The sequence below is a fragment of the Capra hircus genome, chromosome 8 (genome assembly GCF_001704415.2).
Source record: "Capra hircus breed San Clemente chromosome 8, ASM170441v1, whole genome shotgun sequence".
NCBI classification, from domain to species: domain Eukaryota; kingdom Metazoa; phylum Chordata; class Mammalia; order Artiodactyla; family Bovidae; genus Capra; species Capra hircus.
This window is the reverse complement of record NC_030815.1, coordinates 110,155,522-110,163,471: the sequence shown is the minus strand read 5'-3', so window position 1 is coordinate 110,163,471 and position 7,950 is coordinate 110,155,522.

The following is a 7,950-nucleotide window of genomic DNA, read 5'->3' as shown; positions in this document are numbered from 1 at the left end:
CGGAAAAAGAATGTCTCGGCTTAAACCCCTCTGATAGCTTTCTAACTTACCTGACCGGTCTGTCCGGATTTTTACAACTACGCTTGTGAATCATTTGAGGCCCCCAACTGCAAGAGGCATGAAGTTAAAGCATCTTAAAGATATAGAGCCTTTTCTAAAAAGCTAAAAATTATATTGGTGATGGGTTTCACTGTTGAGTCAATGACTGCTGCCAGGCCTCCATATTCTTTATCTTTTAGGCACCTGAAGGATATTAATCAATTTAATTTAATTGGATATAGAAAAAGGAATATAGTAGTTTTGATGTTAGCAACACTAGACTTTTGAGTTAGTGAACTTTCTCTTTGTTATAAATCACTGTACTCCTCTTTCCTTGTTATAAATTGTTGTGTTCTTGCTATATAAGAATGTAACCTTAATTAGTGCTTTCTGAGAGTGGCACCAGACTTTAGTAAGAACAACACTTTTAAGGCAAATAAGTTTTCTGGTGACAGACCCTTATCCAAAAAGGGCCGTAAAATGTTAATAGGCCTCCTGGCCAGAAGATGATGTAAATCACCTAAGACTTGTGTATACAGCTCGGTATACAGAGAGAAAGCCTGGTCTCGATAAGAGTCAGGGCTGCTAACACTGCTTAATTTTGTATTATCCATTGATCTCTATGTACAACCAAAAGTATAAAAAGCTTTTCTGGACAATAAAGGATGGGCCAGTTCCTGGAAAGACTGGTTCCCCCGTGTCTTCTTTTCTTTCTTACTCTCTTTTCTGGCTGATTCCCATCTGGGGCATAGAGGCTAGCCGTGTCTACTTATTTGCCTGGGCTTCTAAGATCCACGTGAGAGGAAGCCCAAGGTGGGGCACCCTCCGCTATTCAAGCGGGCACCTGTGGCCCTACATAGACAGTTCAAGTCCCTTGTCCCGGGGCTTTATTGGCTTTCTATGTAAACCAAGGAATACAGCCTCTTTCCTCCTCTAAATTTCCTACTACACTATTCTTTCCTAATCTCTCTTTTCTAATTAAATAGTCCTTTCCCAGACGCCGACTCTGTCCCCGCTTCGAATTCCCTGGATCCACCGGGGCTGGACCCCGGCAACTCTCCTTTTTCACTTTCATCAAGAGGCTTTTTAGTTCCTCTTCACTTTCTGCCATAAGCGTGGTGTCATCTGCATATCTGAGGTTATTGATATTTCTCCCAGCAATCTTGATTCCAGCTTGTGCTCCTTCCAGTCCAGCGTTTCTCATGATGTACTCTGCATAGAAGTTAAATAAGCAGGGTGACAATATACAGCCTTGATGTACTCCTTTTCCTATTTGGAACAAGTCTGTTGTTCCATGTCCAGTTCGAACTGTTGCTTCCTGACCTGCATACAGACTTCTCAAGAGGCAGGTCAAGTGGTCTGGGATTCCCATCTCTTGAAGAATTTTCCACAGTTTATTGTGATCCATACAGTCAAAGGCTTTGGCATAGTCAATAAAGCAAAAATAGATGTTTTTCTGGAACTCTCTTGCTTTTTCCATGATCTAGCGGATGTTGGCAATTTGATCTCTGGTTCCTCTGCCTTTTCTAAAACCAGCTTGAACATCAGGAAGTTCACGGTTCACGTATTGCTGAAGCCTGGCTTGGAGAATTTTGAGCATTACTTTACTAGCATGTGAGATGAATGCAATTGTGTGGTAGTTTGAGCATTCTTTGGCATTGCCTTTCTTTGGGATTGGAATGAAAACTGACCTTTTCCAGTCCTGTGGCCACTGCTGAGTTTTCCCAATTTGTTGGCATATTGAGTGTAGCACTTTCACAGCATCATTTTTCAGGATTTGAAATAGCTCAACTGGAATTCCATCACCTCCACTAGCTTTGTTCGTAGTGATGCTTTCTAAGGCCCACTTGACTTCACATTCCAGGATGTCTGGCTCTAGATGAGTGATCACACCATCGTGATTATCCAGGTTGTGAAGATCTTTTCTGTACAGTTCTTCTGTGTATTCTTGTCACCTCTTCTTAATATCTTCTGCTTCTGTTAGGTCCATACCATTTCTGTCCTTTATCGAGCCCATCTTTGCATGAAACGTTCCCTTGGTATCTCTAGTTTTCTTGAAGAGATCTCTAGTCTTTCCCATTCTGTTCTTTTCCTCTATTTCTTTGCATTGATCACATAGTTAACACCATCTCAGAGCACCACTTAGAGCCATTTTCTAAGCGAAACTTCCATGGGCCCCAAGCCCAAGCTCTGATAGAGCTGTTACTTTCCTGTGAATTTTTTATCTCAAGTTTATCATAACACATTTAAAATGATGCTTGTTTACTTAATGTCTGTCTCGCTAATAATGTCTATCAGGGGAATTCCTTAAGGTCAGATTCTGTCCTAAACTTTTTATCAGAACTAATTCATCTAATTCTTACCACAACCCTATGAAGTAGGTAGCTTATCTGCTCCCCTCTCATAGATAAGGAATCCGAGGCACAACGTGATGAGGTAATTTGCCTGAGGTCAAACAGCTAATAGAGTCAGGACCCAGTACAGTCTGATTCCTGAGCCTACGCTCTGACGCTGCCTGAGAGCGGTGACAGTGTTCACTTCCTCAGCGCCGGGCACACACTACATATCTGTCGAATACATGCATGACTTGGATTCTAGCTTAGCAACCTCTCATATTTGGCTGTGTGGTCCTGAGCAAGTCATTTGACCTCTCTGAATTCAACATTTATTGTAGCCACCATGTTGAGAGCTGTAAAAACCCTAATAAGTTTATGGATGTGAAAACAACTTGAACAGAAATTAATTTTTTAATAAATACAAATGTAGAGAATGACAAAAGTAAGTATGTTTCATAAATTACATTCTTCGAAATACTTCATCTAAAGACTAATTTGTTTAGTGCATATTGGCAGGAAATTTCACTTTATTCCTCTGAAAATCAAGGTCTTAAACTGAAATATTTAAGTATATTTCTTTACGAACTCTGCCTTCTACTAGAAGGGAATTCTCTATATTTCCCAAAATAATAATCTTTCATAGATCTGAGCATCCCATCCTCGATATTCCTGAATAGCAAAGGCAAAAGATGAAAACGCTGTGTCAGAGACTGCTAACTAACCAGCATTAATTCTTTCTTCACTCCTTATTATCAAAGGACTTCCCTGGTGGCTCAGATGGTAAAGCATCTGTCTACAATGTGGGAGACCCGGGTTCGATCCCTGGGTCAGGAAGATCCGCTGGAGAAGGAAATGGAAATACACTCCAGTACTATTGCCTGGAAAATCCCATGGACAGAGGAGCCTGGTAGGCTACAGTCCATGGGGTCGCAAAGAGTTGGACACGGCAGAGCAACCTGCCTTATTATCAAAACCTGAATTTTAGATGGCTACCTTGCTGGCCCGTTTCCCTTGGATTCGAGTACAGCCAAGTCCCAAGTCTCCAAGGAAATATAAATTGTTCGGGACTTCCAGAAAGGGTCTTCAAAAGAAAGTTGTTTCAACAGAAATAGGTCTCTCTCTCTCTCTCTCTCTCTTTTTCCTCCCCTTTTTTTTAACAGCCCTCAACTCAGAAACAATTGTTGGCGCTCCAGCAGCCAGCTTGGATCATGAGGTAACACTGAGGATGGAAGCTAGCATGGTGGGATGAAATTATAATAGCCCCTACTTTTGATGACATGTGGATCTGCCATTCCAGCCTTGGCTTTCTTTGATGTGGGAAAGAAATAAATGTGTATTTCATTTAAGCAATAGCTGCCTGTTATATACAGCAGCACCTAATCCTAATTAATATAAATTCATTTTTCTTCACCTTGTTTCCCCGTCATAATGCTCATCACAGGTTGGTATAACTGCTTACTTGATGATCAATCTTCAGTGCTAGACCCCAGCTCCTTCTCCAGTTCTCCATGGCTACTTCACGCCTAGCTCAGTGTCTGGCACATTTTAGGTATTCAGTAAACATTTGCTGAATGAATGACTATTCAGTTCAGTTCAGCACAGTTGCTCAGTCGTGTCCGAGTCTTTGTGACCCCATGAATCGCAGCACGCCAGGCCTCCCTGTAGAAGCACCTAAATCTCAGCCTCGCACCTCTTGTCCCTCTCTTCTTCCTTTAGAGAGCATCCCAGCTGCTAACCACTTCCATCCGATTGAGCCACTGTTTACCTCTCTCCATCCCTACAGGAAACCCAGCCTCCTCTCTGCACCATCCAAGCACCTCATCCCCCACCGCCCCCTCCCTCTCCACCGCAGCTCTCTTCTCCAAGCTAGGGATGGCTGGATGCGCTCTGCCAGTTACAAGGGTGCAGAAGCTGACTCTTAAAAGGAGGCAGGAGGGCTGGGGTGCCAGTGCAGACCTTCTTGCCAAGCACACTTGACGCTCGATTCCACGTGGCCCTGGGGGTTTGGGTTCCTAGGGCGCTGAGGGAATTTTGAGAGGTAATTCCCTACCTAAACCAGGACCTTGCCGCTTCTTGAGGTGCCCCTGAGCCATTGCCTAGGCCTGGACTCCATGGGAGGGGCCCTCCTCACAGGGCAGAATGCACCCCAATTCACCCAGAATTTGGGCAGAACCTTGCCCAGATCCCCGTGGTCTCAGCCCTGGAGTCTGTCTCCAGGACCTGGTGCAGTAGCTGCTGAGATGAGGAAACCAGCCCAGGGAAGGGAAAAGGCTGCTGAGGTGTCCATCTCAACCTGCTTTCCTCCTCCTCTAAAAGAGAAGAAAAAAGTTTTCAACAGCTCTCACCCCATATAAATACCCTATGGTGTATGTAACTTAATTCTAATCTTTGGATAGCTGGCTCCTCCCTGGTCTGGTAAACCTAATACCCTACTCTATTTCTTTTTTTTTTTTACCTAGAGGTGTTTTTTGTTTTTTGTTTTTAACTATGGCAAAATAAACATAACATAATGTTTACCATTTTAATTGTGCACAAGTACACAACTCAATGACATTTGCATTCACAATGTATTCACAATGTTATGGAACCATCACCACCATTTATACCCCAGACTTTCTCATCGTCCACAACAGAAACCCTGTACCCACGGACAGTATCTCTCCCTCTTGGTCTGTTTCCTGATCAGGGACTCCGCCTACACTTGACTGTTCTCTGGCCTCAGCCTCGTAGCTGATCCTACCTGTAGGCCTGGCCTCCTGAGGAATACATCCCAGGATTGCCCTAGCTCTTGTAACATCATTTTGTTGGACTGCTGATACTGGCTGCCTACTCTTGTCCTCTTTGGAAAGTACCCTGTAGATACCGGCTGCTAAAATGAGTGCTCCCTAAGCATCTAGAGTTTAGGACGTTGTCTGTCCCACCCTTGGGAACTGACCTGCTTTTAGGTCATAACCCCTGACAGCTACATCCACTGTAAGTAATTAGACTGTTCTATCTTTCTAATAACCATCTCCTTCCAAACGCTTCTACCGCCTCATCCTTCTCCTCTGGGTTTCAGTCCCATCACCCCTATTATCTTAGCCCTAACCCTAATTTCACCCGTTCCCATTATTCTAGTCCTCAGTCCTTCTGTATCTTCAGGAACTTCTCTAACCTTCTTGGAGTCAAGGCCAGCAGTTCAATGCTGCCTATTATATAGCCTCTTAAAACTTTCTCATCGTCTTGGCGATCTTTGTCACTCTGCCAGCGCCTTTTGCCCTGTGTTATCCGAGGAGGCCTCCATGTGACGTGCTAAGAGACTTGCCCCCGGGGTCAGATTTGAGATCTTTCCTAGCTTAGCTGCTCCGGAACTGGCTTGTGGGCGTGAAGCCTCCGCAGCGGAACAGGGCCTGGCGCTCTGCAGGGCCCCACGCTGAGTTTGGTGCTCTGTTGCTCTTGTCGTGAAATTATTAATAATTTTATCTTTTGAACTTGTTTTTTGCTGTTGTTTTGGTTTGGTGTTTTTTTTGGCTGCACGGGGTCTTCCTTGCCGCACACAGGCTTCTCTACTTGTCGGGCAGGGGCTTCGTTGCCGTATGCAGGAATCTAAGTTCCCAATCAGGGGTCAAGTCTATGTCCCCTGCACTGGACGGCAGATTCTTAACCACTGGACCACCAGGGGTGTTCCTGAACTTGTGTTTCATAGGTAAACTCTGACAGGCCAATGGAGCATGCATTTGAGTTACCGAAGATGTGTGTGTGATACAGGTGCCCATCACCCCTGGCCACCCCCTTCCCGTAGAGCATTCATAATGCTCTGTGAACACAGGGTTTCAGTGGACCCCTGCAGTGGACAGTGTGCAGAAGTTTAGTGAGACTCAAAGTGAGCACACAGTGAGGAGTCATGTCTGCAACTGTGCTGAGAGCCCCTAGAGGCCACACTTTCCACAGGAATCAGAACATGGTCTGCATGCAGAGAGATGACAGCGGCATTCGAAGAAACGTGCATGGCTGAGGCGCTTCATCATATTCTCTCTGGTTCCTGCTGTTATTAGCCGAACACTTACATGAAATATGCTGACATAGAAGGACAGGGAAAGACAGGGCACTCAGTAGCTCCCCTAGCTTTCAGGCTCTTCTCGTTTATCAGGAAGCAAAGGCCTGAGTGTTGATAGAGCGCGCACAATCAGGGAGTAAACTGAGGCAGCTGAGGTGGTTTTGTGCAGCAGGGGCACCTGGCAAGGTAAGCGAGCCACCACAGAAGAAAAGGCTTTATATTCTAAAACTTTTAACGGCACTTTTCTTGCTTCATGGATAAGCGGCTCCACATTTTTGTCTGGCCCTGGGACCTTCTAATTCTGCAGATGCCCTTGACTGCTCCTTCCTAGGATTCTGGGCAGCTGTTCCTCCTTCTTTCCTTCCTGCCAGTCTTGTAACCCTTTCTGAGCATCAGTTTCTTTATCTGTAAAATAAAATAATGCCAAACCGTGCCAACCATTATCAAGTGGCCTCTGCCGCTGTTCATTCTATTTATTTCTTATATAACTTCCATGGAGATATCCAGAAAACATTCTGAAGGAGTCTGTGGGTAAATGAGGGAAACAAAAATTATACAAAGTTGGGGCGGGGGGGGGGGCAGACTAAGCCTTTCGAAGTTATTTGGGGGGAATCCATCAAAAAGTTTTTTGATATTTGCCTTTTTCCTATTAATGGAGACTTTTGTATGTTTGCATGCTGAAAGAAAGGAGTTGGTAAAGCAGGCGAGATACGATGCTAGAAAGAATGGACATATGAACTCCTGAAATGGTTATACGACTTTTCATTGCTCAGGGTTATCACATTTAAGCATTCCCATGAAGAATGCAGGGCAGGTGTTCTTATTTCAAGGAACTGTAGAGGCTAGCTCTCAGAAGAGACATAAAATGAGAAGCTGGAATTTACCTTGGAAAGATGTCATGGATTAGCTCTCACCCTCAGCGCGCATTATTCCAGCCTTCTTGGGATGCTATTAAGTTACTACCAGCAGATGGCACCTTTAAGCAGGCCTCTGAGCCCATCGTTAAGCACTGAAAGTGCAATTGCAAATCAAAGGTTTTTTTCCTCTTTAATTGAAGCATGACCAAACAACAACAAGAATAGCTGATTTAGAATATGGTGTTAATTTCAGGTGTACAGCATAGTGATTCATTATTTTTGCAAATTATACCCTATTTTAGGTTATTACAAGATAATGGGTATAATTCCTTGCACTAACTGGTATATCTTTGTTGCTTATTTATTTTACATATAGTAGTTTAGGCCCTGTATGGAAAGGAATTGAGGCCTCCTGCTTAGAGTTGAGAGAATGAGCCACCGTGCAGGGAAATCCTCCAGCCACAGTCCAGCCTTTTGGAGACCGCAGCCTCAGCTAACAGCTTGACTGCAAACTCAAGAGAGAACCTAAGCCAAAATTACCCAGCGAAACCATTCCTGAATTCTTGCCCAATAAAACTGTGAAGATAATTGTTTAAGACCCTAAATTTTGGGGTAATTGATAACATAGCAATGGTTAACTTGTACTCTGTAACAGCTGTTTTTCTAAAGATGCAAGTCTCAT